General features: G+C 38.9%; 1 protein-coding gene across 2 annotated transcripts in view; it reads left to right on the top strand.

Annotated features, from left to right (window-relative positions):
* Positions 1-10946: 10946 nt before the first annotated feature.
* The window catches only part of LOC124643118 (nephrin-like), a 486221-nt gene continuing 478981 nt past the window's right edge, over positions 10947-18186 (top strand). For both annotated transcript variants that reach the window (XM_047181973.1, XM_047181974.1), the window contains exon 1: positions 10947-11216. The gene's annotated coding sequence lies outside the window, so the exon portion shown is untranslated. The remainder of the gene's footprint in view (positions 11217-18186) is intronic.

Here is an 18186-nt window from a genome sequence, read left to right on the forward strand (position 1 = left end):
CCTAACATAATTGGGACAAAGGCTCTTGAGATAATAACGACAATAATAATGAGATATATGCACCGCAAGACATCTGAGGCTGATGACGGGGAGTAGCGACCCCGCGGGGCTATATATACTGAGTTCTCCAGGGAGAGTATACTGTCCCCCATCTCCGGCCGGTCGGAGTGAACCATGACGGGGGTAGGTCTCACGCCTCTGGCTTGGCTTGGCCGTCCAGAGTGGAGTCGCTAGAGCAGGATTAGTGGCCCTGCTCGGAGGATAGGTGCCTCATGGTAAGCACAGGGAGCGCGTAATCCGCGTTTAAAGTCCGCCGAGGTATCCTCACCCTTCAGCCGCTCATGTCCCTATTGCCCTCTTGTTGCTATTCAGTGACTGGTTACAGTAAGTGAGGTGGCGAGTCTCCACCTGCCGTTTTTACATGTACCTAATACATTGTCATCCACTAACATCCCATCAAAATAGCCCAAGTAGTTTTCCTCCATAGTTAGCAATAGTTTAGCACAGAACCGGGGATTGTCTTTTTTTTAACGACGTCCACCGGGGATTGTCCTTGGGTTCATTTCTATAGTGTATAAAGGGATAATCGTCGGTTTTGTGTCACCATTTCATTAAAGTTGTCTCAAAAGGGCTTCAGCGTGTTGGCTTCGACCCCACGTTTGCCTCCCAAAAATTTGGAACTCTGTAGTCCCGAGGTCTGGAAGAGATATACAAAATAATAATGAAGATAAAACGCAACAAAGTTAGAGAGTGGAGGCTCGTGACGCCACGTCTAGGTATGTAAAATTTGTACTAAGCAGTGACTTAACACGAAATTCAAGCGTTGTTGTATCTTCGTTATTATTTGTTTGTGAGAGAGAGAAAAGAAAAATGCGTGTCCATTATTTTAGGGTTATCTAAAAGACGTTCTAATTACTTATTTTGATTCACTATACCTATTTCATAACATTCATTTCTATACATTTCAAGTGTAGTATTGCTCTTGAAGTTCCACATCAGGTGTTCCAGATCTTCGATGTTTACACGTCAATAGAGAGTGCTTATCAGATTGAACCACTTTTGCTAAAACGTCATATCTTTATAAGCTATAGTCTAGCTGGGCTCCTGGGTTTCCACATTAGGTGTTTTACATCTTCAATTTTTATAAGTCAACAGAAAGTGCTTATCAGATTGAACAACTTTTGCTAAAACGTCATACCTCTATATGCTATAGTCTAGCTGGGCCCCTGGAGTTCCACATCAGGTGTTTTAGATCTTCAATTTGTATAAGTCAATAGAAAGTGCTTATCAAATTGAACAACTTTTGCTAAAACGGCATACCTGTATATGGTACAGAGAAGCTGGGCTCTTGGGGTTCCACATCAGGTGTTCCAGATCTTAAAATTTATAATCTCAGCTGAAAATGCTCATCAAATGAAACAATTTTTGCCACGGCACCATATTTGTATCTCTTATAGTTTTATTGGTCTGTTGGAGTTCTGCATCAGGTCTTCAAGTTTCGAAGATAAATTATAGCCTATATGTTGACCAGGCCTAATACTGATACAACAAAGAAAAAATCATTGAAATCCGTTCAGTAGTTCGGAAGATTAGCGTGTACAAACAAACAGACATACAGACATACAGACATACAGACATACAGACAAACAGACAGATTTTTTTTTTTGGATTTGTGCTCCATTACTGTTTCTAAACCCCACCCAATTATTATTTTTTTAATATATTCAATGTACAGACACAGTTTTTTTACAGATTTATTATATGTATATAGATTAGTATAGCATAGATAAAGTGAAAAAATACGGTAGCTAAGCCATATAAAGAGCAAAACCTACATATTTACATTACTTTGACCGCTAAGTCATGAAACTCAATTTACATTGCGGCGCCAATTGCAACTGTTTATCAAAACAAATCTCATAAACAGCTGTGCTATAAATGATGTACAAACATGACGCAATAACAGACATCTGTTTTATTTTATTGGTCGTATAGTCCAGTTACATTGCGTGTAGCTAATTATGTATTTGTTTAATTAAATGTGGAAATTATAATGATGGTTATGTTAATGAAATGTAGGTATCACACAGTATAATGGTTGTTTTATCTATGTCTAATGGTTTTTGGAAGTTATTTTCGTTTTGTTAGTAATGCTTTTGTAACACGAATTCTTACTAATATTTGTAATTCCATCATCATCCACCGAGCCTTTTTCCCAACTGTGTTGGGGTCGGCTTCCAGTCTAACCGGATGTAGCTGAGTACCAGTGCTTTAAAGGAGCGACTGTCTATCTGACCTCCTCAACCCAGTTACCCGGGCAACCCAATACCCCTTGGTTAAACTGGTGGACAGGCAGCCTTACTGGCTTCTGGCTAACTAAGGATGTTCAATGACAGCCGGGACATACAGTTTACGTGCCATCCGAAAACACATTCGTTGGTGTCTAAGATATACCTAGAGAGTACATACAACCTTAGAAAAGTTGCATTGGTACTTGCCTGACCTGGAATCGAACCCGCGCCTTCATACTCGAGAGGTTGGTTCTTTGCCCAATAGGCCGCCACGACTCCACGACTTATAGTTATCGGCACGGATATTGAGCTCTTGGCGGAAGAGTGGGGATCGCTTTGCGCACTGTACACATAAGGCAATAAACCAATAAATCGCTTCTGCGCAGGTGAAGGTCAGGGCTCAATATCCGTGCCGATAACTATACTCACATTGTAATTGTGAATTTAAAAAATACCTTCATGCAAATAGTCATATACATAAGTTGTCTCTAATACCCATATCGTGTACAAAGTTAACTGAAGTTCAGAGCGTAAGTTTAAGTCCTCTTGACAATTTAACCGCACCGGTAACTTTCAAGTCACGGTAACAGAACTTAAGAATTAGTACATATCTCTTCTAATTTTGTGAAGACAACAAGTTCGAAGTTAAAATTGATTTCAGCATGTCGATTCTATAAAATATCACAACTCACTTCGACATCACTCTCACTTCGACTTCGATCTAAAGGTAGAATTCCGTGGACGCGACAATAGTCAACCTTTGAAAATGTATGGCACCGTTGTCGAGGCCCGTGACAGTCGCGCGCGGCCGACGAATTTCGTAAGCTGCTCGCGGCATTGTCAAAAATTTAATTCTGGTTTTACTAAAATTCTATAGATGTTATTAAGCGCTAGACCATGTTGAGAAGCGTACGGCCGCGAGCGGCTCACGAAATTCGTCGTCCGCGCGCGACTGTCGCAGCCCTCGGCAGCGGTGCCATACATTTTCATAGGTTGACTTTTGTCGCGCGCGGCTGCGACAATCGCGACCCACGGAATTCTACCTTAAAGTTTCGTGATTGACATTGTCAAACTACACTAGCGCTTCACTATCGAGCGTGTTGACAAGTTGAACTAAATCAAAGTCGAGATTTTGACAGATTTGTCAAAATCTGTCTATCTATAGGGGAGGTAGGGGAGAGATGGGCAGTTGGGAGACATGATCAAATCAGAATAAAAGGGGGGTGCTTTTATTCTGATTTCTGATCATAGTTTTGTTTTTTTTTAATTGGGTAGTTTACGTTACCGACTGGTAACGGTGTTCATCCATAGACTATCTGTCATTTCTGTGAGTTGTCAAGAACAAACACTCGTAAAAGTACTTAAATATTTTGTTGCGGTTTCGGATCGTTATAAAGAGAAAACTAATGAAAGGTATGTGTATTTTCTATTATTAATTATTGATTGTCAAAATCTCCAGTTACAATTATAGTAAGTCGATACAATCCACACCTATTATACCTTTAGAAGAGAGTACTACAGCAATAGTTAATGGGCCCCACGTTTTTATTTTAGTCTAATATGACCGGGACCACCCTGAAGCTTATTACAATAAGCGTCATTCAACTGCTCGCAACTCAGTTGAGAGAACAATAGGCCTCCTAAAAGGACGATTTAGGTGCTTATTAGTACACAGAGTACTCGACTACCATCCAGATGTAGTTGCAAAAATAGTAATTGCATGTTGTGTTTTGCACAACATGTGCAATCGCGCGGGAATTCCGGCAATCTCTATTTCCGAGGAAGAAAGAGTAGAAGAGCTTGAAATAATTGCTGAAGCAACAAGGAGGCAAACTAGAGATTTACCATCCAACGCCGATTTAGCTTTAGGTCAATTAACCAATTAATTAATCAACCAATCGGTTGACAGGAAGAGGGTGAAATTTGAATTACTAAATTTGATCCAAGAATAAATAATAAAACAAACGGGGTGAGCTAAATAAAACCGTTTAAATATCTCGTAATGTTGAAACTGATTGTAATTTTTAGGAAAGCTCTTTCATTATATCTAGCCGAATATAAGAAATGGCAATAAAAGTTGATAATGATCTGTAAAATCTGATTTTTTATGCAATAAATTGTGAAAAAGTGCCCATCCCTCCCCTACCTCCCCTAAAGTATGAAATGACATTACGAATCGAAGTGAAATGCGAGTTGTTGATCGAGTTTTATAGAATCCCAGTACAGAAAAAAGGTATTTCAATCAGAATTTTTTCGTCTTTACTCGTGTCGTATTTTCCATCGTACATATGTAGAATACTAGGTCCAGAGATTTCCACAACGTCACAAACTTTAGGTACTTCTTTTGTTTAGATAAATGGTAAATGGTCACACATCCACAACACAACCTTGATCGATAAATCTGTGCGGTTGCTAAGTAGTAATCCTAATTATACTGTCACGTGAAAGAATGCACCTACGGGATAAGTAGTATTTTGACGATTCTATATTGCCCACGCAGACGAAGTTGCGCGCAACAGTGTAGAATATTTCATACTTACTAGTGTATGTTTTCTCTTCTGTCATTTGAACAACTTTGGCAGTCGTTACTGGTAGTCCTTCTCAGTTTTCTGTCCTGGTCTTCTCCACAGGAAGTTAATGAAACTTACCATAAAGTGAGCACATTAATTTTATAAGAAGATAAACTAAAGACGATTTGATAGATAACAGAAGACACAAGAGAAAGTATGACATAAGTAAGTACAAAAATAAATGATTTGACATTGTCTTTGCAATCGGGTAAAATAACTCGATACCTCCTTATCTACCTATTAGTATTTTTTTTTCAAATATTTTTGTACTATACCAGTATTTTTCTGTTCACCCAAGCCAATTCTTAGTACGAAACTAACAGTTGCAGAAAACTATCAAAATGTTTAATTCTAGAAATGTACGCGATGCTACGCAAACGATTCATGAGATGCAGTGGGTGAGCGCTCAAGCGGGAAATAGAGTCGCGATGCACATACATACAAACAAGTATACATATTGTGCATGTGCTTAGAGCATTTAACTGAATGGAGACGCCTGTTTAACTGTCAAAACCAAAATATTTCAAACGTTTGTTCCCTTTTCGAACGTCAGAAACAAAAAAAACAGTCCCTAAAACGCCCACCCTTCACAACTTCCTATGTGTTTTTGCTGGGAAGAAGAAGTGGCGCAATTTCCTGATTACGTGGGAAATTTGGCTCTGCAACTTTCCATCCCCGGTCGAAGATCGAGAGGGCCCCCCAAGACCAGATGGCGGGACGTAGTGTCGAAAGACTTGAAAGAGTGCCAGGTGTCCGAGAGCGACGTCACGGATAGAGCGAAGTGGAGAAGAAAAATAAGGAAAGCTGACCCCACCACCATGTGGGATGCATAGCAGGAAAGAGAGAAGAAGTGGCGCAATAAACTCCCCAGCAGCTCATATTATGTTTTGAAATCTCACCATTAGGTTTGAAAATATAGATCTATACAAAACAAGTTAATTTTTGTTTTATTTCAAATAGGCCTCTAAAAGCTCTCTCTAAACGTTAGGCTAGTTGCTCGGTTCCAAAGAGTGGGTGTGGAAAAAAAACGGCCAGCAGCTCCATAGACACACTTTTCAGCAAAATATAAACAGAACAAGAAGAACAGAAAACAAGTGTTAAATAAAATACAAAGATCCCAATTGAGCACAGCCTTCCTCTTTGGGAAGTCGATGAAAATAATTGCAGACATAGTGCCAAAACCTATTGTTTGAATTATTGTTTTGTATACGTACTAATATTGTGATGCCACCGCGCGTAAATTAGCAGACATTTTTTGCATAGACATTTGTCCAGGGCTCAAGGCAGTTCCGGTTGGTTAGATGTTCTTAGTAGATATGTGTGTATTGTGTAGCATGTCTCGCGTCTGAAGCTCGCGGATAAATAACAGTTGTGTTCTAACGGGTGAGGTTAAGCTGCGCTTGGTGCGGCTAGTTTTATAATGGGTGACCGTTTTTATAAGATAGCTGCACTTTAGAACAGGGGTATTTTTATAACTGGGTAAATAATTAAGGTAGTTGTGCAAAAAAGTATCGATATAATAAAATGTTTAAGGTATCATCTAGGACAGCTCTAAATAAGGTAAGTGCAGTTATTGTCGGTAAGTAGTAAATTATAAAATTAATCGGTATAAAATTTTCATATTTCTTTTTTGTATAAATAAATATTTTTTTATTAAAGTACATATGTTGTTAGCAGTGTATATAATAACATCCCTAAGTATGCGCTAATTTTTCTTAACATTTTAAAAGATAACCTTAATTAATATGTCTTGATAAAATAAAAATAAAATTGAAACTAAAAAACGCCTTAACCTTCACTTTATCCTATGTAGAATACGATCAGCTGCTAGCTTTCCCACAATATAGCTTTGTAATTGACAGTTGATTGAGACCGTGTATTAACGGGCAATTTCACCAACTTACTGTTGGTTACCTAATCGATTGTTCAAACATAAACTTATTTAAAACTACGAAGTATCAGTTTTGTTTTATAACCTTGCTTTTGATAAATTAGCAATAGTTTTAGAAATGTTATCATCATCTGCCTAGTTTTGCAACTACGTTGGGGTTGACTTCCAGTCTGACCAAATGCTGCTGACTAGCAGTATTTTACATGGAGCGACGGCCTATCTGACCTCCTCAATCCAAATACCCTTCCGAATCACGGAAGAACTCGTCATGACAAGATGGTCACACATCTTGGACCTATGGTACGAAGCGTTGCTTAACCTTATGATCGATCGATCCGTACGGCTTTGGCTGAGCTACGAGCTCTTTGACTTTTAGAAATGTAAATAAATTCTAAATATTAGGTTTGTTTACCTTCGAATATTAAAGACGTTATCTTGAGGTTTATAATTACTATTTCCCTTAATCGGTCCGTCATCTAGTCGGTGAAATTGATCTTGAAGCTCGCTGTGGACAGCTTTATTAAACTGTCGGCTAAGCGACGAGTATGCACGTGTAATAATAGTGTAATACCTGTCATTATTTGTTTATTGTTCACTTTAACTTGCCAGTGCAGTTAGACTGCAGTGTGCTAGCGAGTACATTGAAATGGCGTCCATGAGTGTTGGTACTTAAATGCACGTCTAGTGCACTTCTGGCTTATATTTTGGCTCGTTATAGCTAGCGAGTGCAGAAGCTATTACTATAAGGAGTTATATGTACGCACCAATGGATTCTAGCGCTGCAAATGCAAATGTTTTTATAATGTTTAAATAGTTATGATAGTTGTTAACCAATTGCTACAATATGCAAACTACTCAGCTGCATCCGGTGAAACTGGAAGGCAACCCCTAGGCAAGATCAGGCTAGACAGTACCTATCTATATGGTATGTGTAATAATTTGATTGTACTTACTAATAATAATGTTCAGAAACATAAGCCAGATCGTGTATGTAGAGAAACTTGCAAATGATGAATGATGAATTAGGCATTTAAGCAATTACATTGGTCATGTGCAGACGACACTAGCAGAACTAATACCTAATTGAATATCTAGCCTGCAGGCCATTCCTAGAATACTAGAAACCTTCACCTAAAGACCTGGATTTAACAACTTTGAAGCTAATTCCAATAGGTGACGAGGTTAGGTCATGTCATTGATACCTAATTGCAAATTCATTAAAACTTAAAAGGCATTGGAAATGCAACGACCTATTGGCGATGTTTTCAAAAAATATTTAAAGTTTTATGAGAACTGATTATCTATCTACAATGTTAGATATTTTTATAAAAAATATCTAATCTTCAAAATTAAGCCTATTACTACCAATGACTTGATTTGTTCTCTGTAATGGATCATGGAGAAGAAAATTACTAGCATAGATGACATTACGGAATATCTTCTTAGAAAGTAGTCCGCCAAAGGGGGTATTGGAGGGACGAGGAATGTTACTGTCTCCGCCCTTATATGCTTCTTTAAACCGTCATTATTTTTGGAAAACGAAAAGTCGTTGACAGATTCTGAAACAACCCCAACGCGTCGTTACTTCATTAGGTAATTGACAGTTTTGGTCACGCCCATTATTTATATTTGACCTATAAGAACGCGCGTGACTTACTTGCATGGAATCTCTGCCCTTTCCTTACTCCGTGCAATAGATCAATATATCTAACGTGTGCGACAAAAAAGTTAATCTACATGAAGATTGATAGCTATCAATCATTCCAGGTTAAAAAAATACCAGCCATGAACAAACGTTTAATGACTGTGTACTTTTGTACTCGTTTGTACAGTAGTAAAAAGTACCATAATGAAGATTAATTTCGATATTTAATCGACTTATCTGTAACGAATGGTTCAGGTAATAAATGATAGGTATTTAAATATTTAAATCATAGTAATTTGGTATGGAATAGAAATATTTTGTCTGTAACCTTGTAAAGGGTGTTTAGTGTATTAAACTGTAATAATAAATTGTATACTTTTGTGTTACAATTTAAATTGACATTTAAGTTGTCTTAACAGGGCTTCACTGTGTTGGCTTTGGCCCCACGTTCCCCTTCCAAAAATCTGGTCTGGCGGACACAAACAAAATATTTCATGATAAAATTAAGAATATTGTAAATTTTGAGGATTTTTTTGCCTTTTTGAGACTTTATCTTACTAATGAAGCGGAGAAAAAGTTAAATATAACACTCTTAGTACAATTTCAAAAAAGTAAACATTAGCTTAATGTACAAAAGACAGCAAAAAAATCGATAGAACTGTAGTTATTTAATCGATACAGCTAGTAGTAATGTAGTAATTGGCTACTCCTTAGGAAAATTATTTATTCAGTTAAAGTGTACGCTGCACTAAAAGGTAGAGTTACTTCAATCTGAACAGCAGTGGTCGATAATAATGATTGCTTTAGATAATTTTATTGAGATCTAATGTTAATTAATTTAGGCTTTCATGCTGCTCCCCGAATTCATTAGGTACAATGCGCATTGCGATCTAACTAGCTGCAGCAGGGTAGGTACCGGTGTTTTACATGGAATGATTGCCTAGCTGATATCCTCAACCCAGATACCTGGGCTGCCTGGTATTCCTATCTTTTCTTGTTTTTCCCGTTGGAGCAGCAGGAGACGGTATAAGACTCTAATTAAATAAAACCCACCACCCACCATGTTCCTTCTGACCCTTCATGTACTAGAGCCGCTTAAACTCTTTCGAACAATCTTGCAGCCCCGGCAGAACCCCGATAGCTTTTAGTAAAACTTAAATTATTACTTAGTTGTAAATCTCTGAGAACATATCAACACCAAATATTATCTAAAAAGTTAATTCCATTTTGCCGTGAAAACACTCATCTGCCTGGCCTTTTCCACTGTGCTAGGGTCGGCTTCCAGTCTAACTAGACGCAGCTGAGTAAATCGCTATACAACAATACATAAATCATTTATAACAATTTAAATCACAAATACAACAACTTAATTTTGTCCTATACCCAAAGGTCTCCATAATTTACATTACACACCCTGGCAATACCAACGGGAGTTTATTATGGTATCCCAGTGAAGTCAGACAAGTTAAATGAACTGAACTAGTAGGACGGGATTTAGAATAGTTCACGTTAAATAATGCAACAGCTGGTTAGGGACGCTAATTCTAGGGCATAGTGGTTTAACTGTTGGACATTTGTCAATTAAGTATACGTATTATATTTACATATAGCTTGCATTTTATTTATTTTTTAGATATTATTGTGACTCTTTTTTTATACAGAGTTATTTTTATAACCTGTATTAAATATAAAGAGTGAATTAAAAGGGGATGCTGATTTACTTAATAACGAAAAATAAAATTGACTACATTAATATACCTAACACCTTCTCGTCTGTAGGTCTGAAAAATACTATGTTGAAAACCGAATCAAAATCGTTTCAGCTAAACGTGAGATAACCGCACACAAACATACATACATACAGATGAAACTGATGACCTCCTTTTAAAATGGGTTCAAAATACATAGTTTTGGATCAGACACCTACAAAATAGAAATCCTTTTCACTATCAAAAACCGGGCATTTGTTATGCATAACAAACGAGCAACATTTGGGAGGAATCTATAAAACATAACGTGCAAAATTACCTATTAATATCTGATGTAGGCATGGGAAGCGCACAGTCCCTTGTCCGATGAAAACTACTGAACCGAAATTGATGTGACAGCGTGTCAATCGACCGGCCATGACATGCCACCTATTTTTAGCTATAAACTAACTAAAACCCGCCTCGTAATATTCGCCAAAGAAATAAGGAATTATAAGCACATTTATATTTAAAAGGTCTCGCCAAAGCCTAAGGCTTATCAAAGTTTAATTACCACGCAACACTAATTTCGGCTGCTACGAAAATAAAACAGCAATTCAAATTTCAACAGTGAAATATTGCGTGAAATAACGTTATTTTACTTACCAAACTAAAAACTAAAAAACGGTAAACAAATCCATTCATTAAATTGTATTAACAGCTTTTTAGTATCAGGAAGCCAACAGTTGGTTACACCCTAATTAAAAATTCGAATTTGGAATATCGATAAACGCCCGCTCTATTTTTTTTGTGCGAGCTTACACGATTTCGCTGCGGCGCACGTCAGTCGGGCTTCTACGCTCGTGACGGTCGGACGTTGAGATACGTCGCGCGCGCATTCTCACCAGAATTACGTACATCGTAAAATTGACGAAATACAGATGGATTTCAGTGTTACGTTTACCAGTATGAAGTTTTAGCCTACAAATGGGTTATTTTATGGAGTTTGGTGTGTGATCAAAATGTTTTATTGTGACGGAATTGTGTGAAATAAGATTTATTTGTGGTGTGGTCTGTGTTTGACTTGACGGTTAAAGAATTCTGGGATATTTTCGTGTCCGTTTTAATCAGGTTAGTTTGTTTGATTACTTGTTTTTAATGCGTAGAACTGCTAAGTATTTAAATGGTCTAAACTTACCTGTCTAACTCGTCATACCATCTCGTGTCCAAGAAATTGCCTATCGGTGGTATTAACCGATAAGACTCGGGAACAAGATTGTAGGTGTCATATATTTTATTTATTCAGTTAGATACATAGGTGTGTAGGCATGGTCAAATCTCAGTTTTGAATTTCGAACAAATTCTTGATGGCATCTAATATGAGAGATCTAGTTTCGATAGTGTTTTCGTAGGTATCAATTTCTAATTGCCTACGCACGGGTGTAGGTATTTATGATGTGGCTAACTTCTTCACAAAAGTGATGAATAAATGCTGATATTATTTCAGTTAATCTTCCATTATTTAAATAATATTTAGGTACCTATCTCTATAAAAATCGAACTGATGCGCCAGACACGATTCATAATTGGTTCTATTTTTAGAATATACCAACTGTTTTAAATTACCAACATTATGGAATGCAATTGATTTTCGCAAATTATACATTAAATTCTTGACCGTTATTTGAAGCTTACTAGTTTGAGATAGGCACCTACGTGTTTTCCGCTTTTATCTCTGTCCTTTTCTACCCCATATCTTGCATCTCTCTCGCACACCGACCAGTTTCACTCCCCACCAGGCAGGAGGCGACGAGTGTTCTCGGCGGCCACAGTTCGTCATTGGCGTCTTGTTTTCCGCCCGAGAAGGTTGGTCTAACCAACCGCTGTAGTATTTCGTTGAAAAATAAACTCAGTGCTCTCGCAGAACACAGGTGAGTTTATAATATTTTATACAATTTGTTAACGGTTTTACCGTTCGATATTCGATTTTGCGAAATCAAGTGTTAATATTTTGTACATCTACCCCTTTTTTGTCACGAGTTTCTTCCGTGTACTTTTTTTTTTTTTTTTTTTCAGTAATTTGTTTTCAGAATGAGTGACTTATAAAGCAAATACGGATGCGGTAAATAATAAAGCTACCACAGCCCGTGCACGTGACTATGGAAAAGAAAGCAAGCCCGAAGTTCCTAAGGCACCTGTGGCCCTAGTTCAATCCTGCAAGGCGTTCAACTTTTTGACAAAAAAGAATGGTGTGAGGTGCGGTCCAACCAGCATCTCCTTAGTTCGGACTGGTCACTACCGCACTTGAAGAGGGCTGGTGGTGTCAAGAAAGCTTTTCGGCCTTGAAAGACTTGGTACGCTCCCCTCGGACTGCCAGTAAGTCTGTTAGCCACCCCCCATGGGGGTCGGCTCATTATTACGGCGTGTGATGGTTTTCGGCCTTGAAAGACTTGGTACGCTCCCCTCGGACTGCCAGTAAGTCTGTTAGCCACCCCCCATGGGGGTCGGCTCATTATGACGGCGTGTGATGGTTTTCGGCCTTGAAAGACTTGGTACGCTCCCCTCGGACTGCCAGTAAGTCTGTTAGCCACCCCCCGTAGGGGTCGGCTCATTATCACGGCGTGTGATGGTTTTCGGCCTTGAAAGACTTGGTACGCTCCGCCTAGGACTGCCAGTAAGTATACTAGCCACCCCCCGCAGGGGTCGGTTCATTATCACGGACCCGCGCAGGGTACCAATCTTGCATTTTGCGAGTCGCACCATCATTACAAAGCAGGGACCAGTAAGTATACTAGCCACCCCCCGCAGGGGTCGGTTCATTATCACGGACCCGCGCAGGGTACCAGTCTTGCATGTTGCGAGTAGCAGCATCATTACAAAGCAGGGACCAGTAAGTATACTAGCCATCCCCCGCAGGGGTCGGCTCATTATCACGGACCCTCGCAGGGTACCAATCATGCATGTTGCGGGTCGTACCATCATTGCAATCTACCCTCGCAGGGTGGCTTTTTGGATCGACTTTCGAAGAGTCGCCATTATAACCTTCCCTCGAAGGGAAATGGTAATCACACTCACGCTGAATGGCGTGTGACGCAAAACTCTAAAGCTCCCTTGGGATATCACGAGTAAATTACAATAGGAACCATGTCCAACAGAGGAAACAGAAAGCGTCCAGGACCGCAGGCGGACTTTGATGCGTCCAACAAGGCACGTAAGTTATGACTTTCCAGGCGGGTTGCCTAACATTATATCAAGACCAATGGAAAGAAATGGGAGCTCCGCCTTTCTTGTTAAAAATAATAACTGGGTATCGCATACCATTGGCCAAAAGCCACCTCCAAAGAGATGGATGTCGTCATATCCCAAATGATAAAACAAAAAGTTCTATTGATAGCTGCAAATTCTGCCAGCTTTCTTTCCAATATGTTTCTTGTGCCCAAAAGGCGACGGAAAGAACCGTCCAATACTCAATCTCAAGGTTCTCAACAAGTTCATAATTACGGAACCCTTCAGTTTAATAAATGTTTTTCGGGTGCTAGAGTTTCTTCAGAAAGACGAATGGCTGTGCAAGTGGATCTCGCCCAGGCTTACTTCTACCTTCCGGTAGCCGAAGGTCACAGATATGTTCTTCGACTAGTATACAGAAGAAGACTGCTTCAGATTACGTGCCTACCATTTGGCTTAAGCACGGCACCCAAGACCTTCGCCACAGTGACCAATTTGGGTGGCTCAAACTTTGAAAACTCAAGGGATACTTATAATTGTGTGTCTCGATTTTCTGGTGGCTCGCCAAGATATATTTGCCTACTTTGGGATCATTTGCACCATGTTTTGGATGGCAAGTGAATAAATCGCAAGCATTATCAACAAGATAATGACAAAACGCACTACGTGACAAACAACACGACAAACTTAGAAGACCTGCATAGCTTGATAGGACTTTTAAACTTCGCAAGTTTTCGTTGTTCCATACGGCAGACTGCATTACCGGGCTCTCCTCACTATCCTCAATGCAGTGTTGAACAGCAATCTATACCTACCCTATTCATGGAACCGTGAGCCAAACGGTGAACAAACCATAAAAAGGGTTCTTATAAGTCACAATTGAAGTAATGATCATATTTTATAAAAATAACTACGAAAGTAATATACTGACAACATTAGAAATGATATTTTAGAACGATGTCTGTGGAACTTATGCAATCTTTTCAAACTTAATTGAAATCAAATATGTATAATAAATGCCGTAAATTATTTTCTTAATTTTAATGAAACATGTAGTAAATCGTTTACATGTAAAATGAACCTAGAAGTCTTGACTGTCATACATAGAACCCTACTTAATTGAAGACCACAGATACTAAGAACATTTTACATAAAAATGTGACGTTTTTGTCATCGGTCGGGTTATACCCACCATTTTGAAAAAGTGTCATTCTTTGGTTACATTGTGGGCTCACGGCTCGGTGAATGGAGTATAGCAATGTTGAACCTACCAGCAGATACCTTAGCAGATCTAAAGTGATGGCTGGTCAGCTGCCACCAAACCTTGGATATTCATTCGCCACTTCCCTGTCACCTTATAACCACGGACGCCTCCGATGTAGGATGGGGGCACAACTGAACGGAACTCCCGTAATGGGTTCATGGAACGAGAGAGAAAAAGGCTTTCACTGCGATCTGAAAGAGATGCTTGCAGTATTAACTGGAAAATCACGGCAAGTTGCTAAAGAGATCAACAGCCATTTTTCAATGCAGAAATGGGACTGTGGTGTCATATCTAAGAAATCAAGGTGGCACCCGATCAAGGAGCCTACCGAACTTGACGTACAAAGTATTCAGTTATCTTGAGCTGTATCAAATCTATCACGTCGTGAATCATATACCAGCCCTATTCAACAGTCAGGCAGACCATCTCTCCCGACACAAACCTCCACCGGAGTGGCATCTTGTATCAGCAGTGGACCTATTTGCCTCGAAGCGAGCCCAGGGACACATAGTTGTGTACTACGTGCCCCTAGATCTGAAGGACCCGAAAGCGGGGTTCCACGATGCATTTTTCTCAAGTTTTGACTTACCCGCTAGCATGGGTATTACCGCCACCTTACCTTATACCGTAGGTCCTCAGTCATCTCAATTCAGGAACGGGAGTTAATCTCATAGTAGTTCCTTCGGTGGCACCAGGTATTTTGGCGAGCAGATTTGAAGTCCCGATCATTAGCAGTACCCTACACATTGATGAACCTCGAGCAGAAACCGATAGACACAGCAACGGGGATACCCCCTGCCAAGGTCAAGGAAAGGGGGGGGGGGGGAGGGACAAGGAGTCTCTCCGACTGAAGTCTTCTTCAATCCACACGCAACACTTATCAATCAGCTTGGAGTCGATGGTTAAATTGGGCCGAAAAGTATGAAATTGGATCCTATGAATCCTTGAATCCCTATTTGGACCTATACTTACCCAATTTTTAGCGGACTTACACATAGTAAATAAACTAGCATACAATACTATTTTATTACACAAGTCAGTTATAGCTACACTATGCAATGCAGAAACCACTCTAGAGCTAGGTTCACACGTTCTAGTCGGACACATTTTAAAATCAATAGCGCTGAGCAAACCTGTTCCCCGGGAAGCCGTCCATCTGGAATATTGACCAATTGGTAACCTACTTAAGTGCAGTAAACGTAGACGAGAATAATCCATTTGCAACTTCCAGGCACACTGCTGCTCTTTCTTTTGCTAGCTTGTTTCGGAAAGGCGAGTCCATGATCTTTCCTTGCTTGCAATAGACCCAGAACATTTCAAAAACAACAAAGATAATTTAATCTTATGGCCAGTCTTTGGCTCTAAGACCGACAGTTCTAGTCATAGGCAGTCGGGTTGTTGTTTGATGGATAATCAGGAAAATATAAATCTAAGTCCAGTGTATTGGGTCAGAAAGACTAAAGCCTTGTTAGAAGATAGACGGACATCGGCTAATTCCTTAAATTTATTTATATCCGTTAGAGGCCAACCAAAGGCAGGCACCCGAACGATGATGCGGGTGGATTAAGACATTGTTAAAAGAGGCAGGAATAACTACAACCCCAGGAAGCTTCCACTCGGCGGTAGCGTCAAAATCTGTGTTGACAATATACCTTTGGACGATATATTAGCAAAGGGTAATTGGCGATCAGGCAATACATTTGCCCATTTTTACAGAAGGGAAAGATACCCACTAAATAGAAGTAGCAAGTTATCTCGATTATTTAATTAATCCAGCTGATTAATGTCTATATTTTTGTTACTATTGTTATTAAGAAGTATCGCAATGTTTTTGTTAATTACTATTAGAAAATGAAATCAATTTTTGCTTTTGTTCTTGCATCTCTCTTTTAATTTTTATTACTCATCCTTCGAGCCCCTTTCCCAACTATGTTGGGGTCGGCTTCCAGTCTAACAGGATGTAGCTGAGTACCAGTACCAGTTAACTTTGATTACATTAGTATTCCAGGATGCAATACACATACTTACATGTGATTACTCGTGTACCTAAGTACCTATTTACATACACAATTTCATTGTGCTTTTGCTCACATTGGCGTCCACTTCCACCAGGCGATAACAAACACGTCTCAAACTAGTAAGCTTCAAATAACGGTCAAGAATTTAATAGCAGCGTTTTACCTGAAATAAAACGCATATTAAATACTTACCTTATTTGAAGCTTACATTTTAATTTCTGCCTGGTGTTTTCGACTCAATGACGAACTGTGGCCGCCGAGAACACTCGTCGCCTCCTGCCTGGTGGGGAGTGAAACTGGTCGGTGTGCGAGAGAGATGCAAGATATGGGGTAGAAAAGGACAGAGATAAAAGCGGAAAACACGTAGGTGCCTATCTCAAACTAGTAAGCTTCAAATAAGGTAAGTATTTAATATGCGTTTTATTTCAGGTAAAACGCTGCTATTTTAAATTACGCACATTGTGGAATGCAATGCAGTTGAAATTCGCAAATTATACCTACCCATATACCGTGTTCCAAATAGGTATAAAATCATTAATCTTGGTGAAAAATCTATCTCGATAATGACCCACTGATCAATTTACTATGATTGATAATATTAGACTGTGGTTAGGTATTATAAACATTACTTAGCTATTTTTAAAAGTCTTGAATATCGGAAATACCAACCAATAAAACAAACATCATAGTTTTAATTTCCGTTTATTTAAACATTCAATTAATAGAATACCCGCATAGAAGTTGCATTTAATCGTTATATTATGTAAATGTAATTTGTTTAAAACAAATTATTAACGTTTTATCACTATCGGCGCATCTATTTCTAACGTAAAAAGATAGGTACCTAGTCTTGTTAGTGGCTGCCATTTTGAAATTCCGCATTTTATGTTGGGTACTTACATGGCTCAATGTTTTCAAAAGGAATGTGAACGAAACTCCTTACGTTCCAGATTTAATTTAATATTTTAATAAGAATTCTATAATTGTATCTCATTATGGTTTTTCTGCAGAAACTTGGCTATAAAAACACTTAAGTCACTCTCGTTTAACTAATTTATAAGGTGTTACCGTGGTTTTATGTTAGACTAGCCGTTTTCTCGCAGTTTCATCCGCGTCTCGTGAGAACTATACTGCCCGTATCGGGAAAAAATATAGCCTGTGTGAAAGTGAAAGAATTTTTCCAATCGGTTCAGTAGTTTTGGAGCTTTTATGGTAAGTACAAACAAACCAAATAAATAGGTAGGTTATGAATCACAATCAAATGATGAATTTGCTGCTTGTAGGCACCTAGATATTCTTTGAGATTTCAATAGCTAGGTGTAAACTGTAAAGCTATATTTGGACAGTATTAACTAGTGATCATGATGTGATGAAATGCCTAATCTATTCGATTTCGAGAGTATTGAGCCTTCTAGGTAAGTTTTATAGACAATCTAGCCAGCCATATAAACGTTTGTATTTGCCATTTACAATGAGGATTTTAGTGTCGTGTTTATAGTATACCTACCTATATACTTTTATAAGTATCTCTTGGACATCAATGACTGTTTCGGAAGGCACGATAAACTTTAGGTCCCGGCTGTCATTTAAAACC

Source organism: Helicoverpa zea, chromosome 26 (assembly GCF_022581195.2).
Source record: "Helicoverpa zea isolate HzStark_Cry1AcR chromosome 26, ilHelZeax1.1, whole genome shotgun sequence".
Classification (NCBI taxonomy): Eukaryota; Metazoa; Arthropoda; class Insecta; order Lepidoptera; family Noctuidae; genus Helicoverpa; species Helicoverpa zea.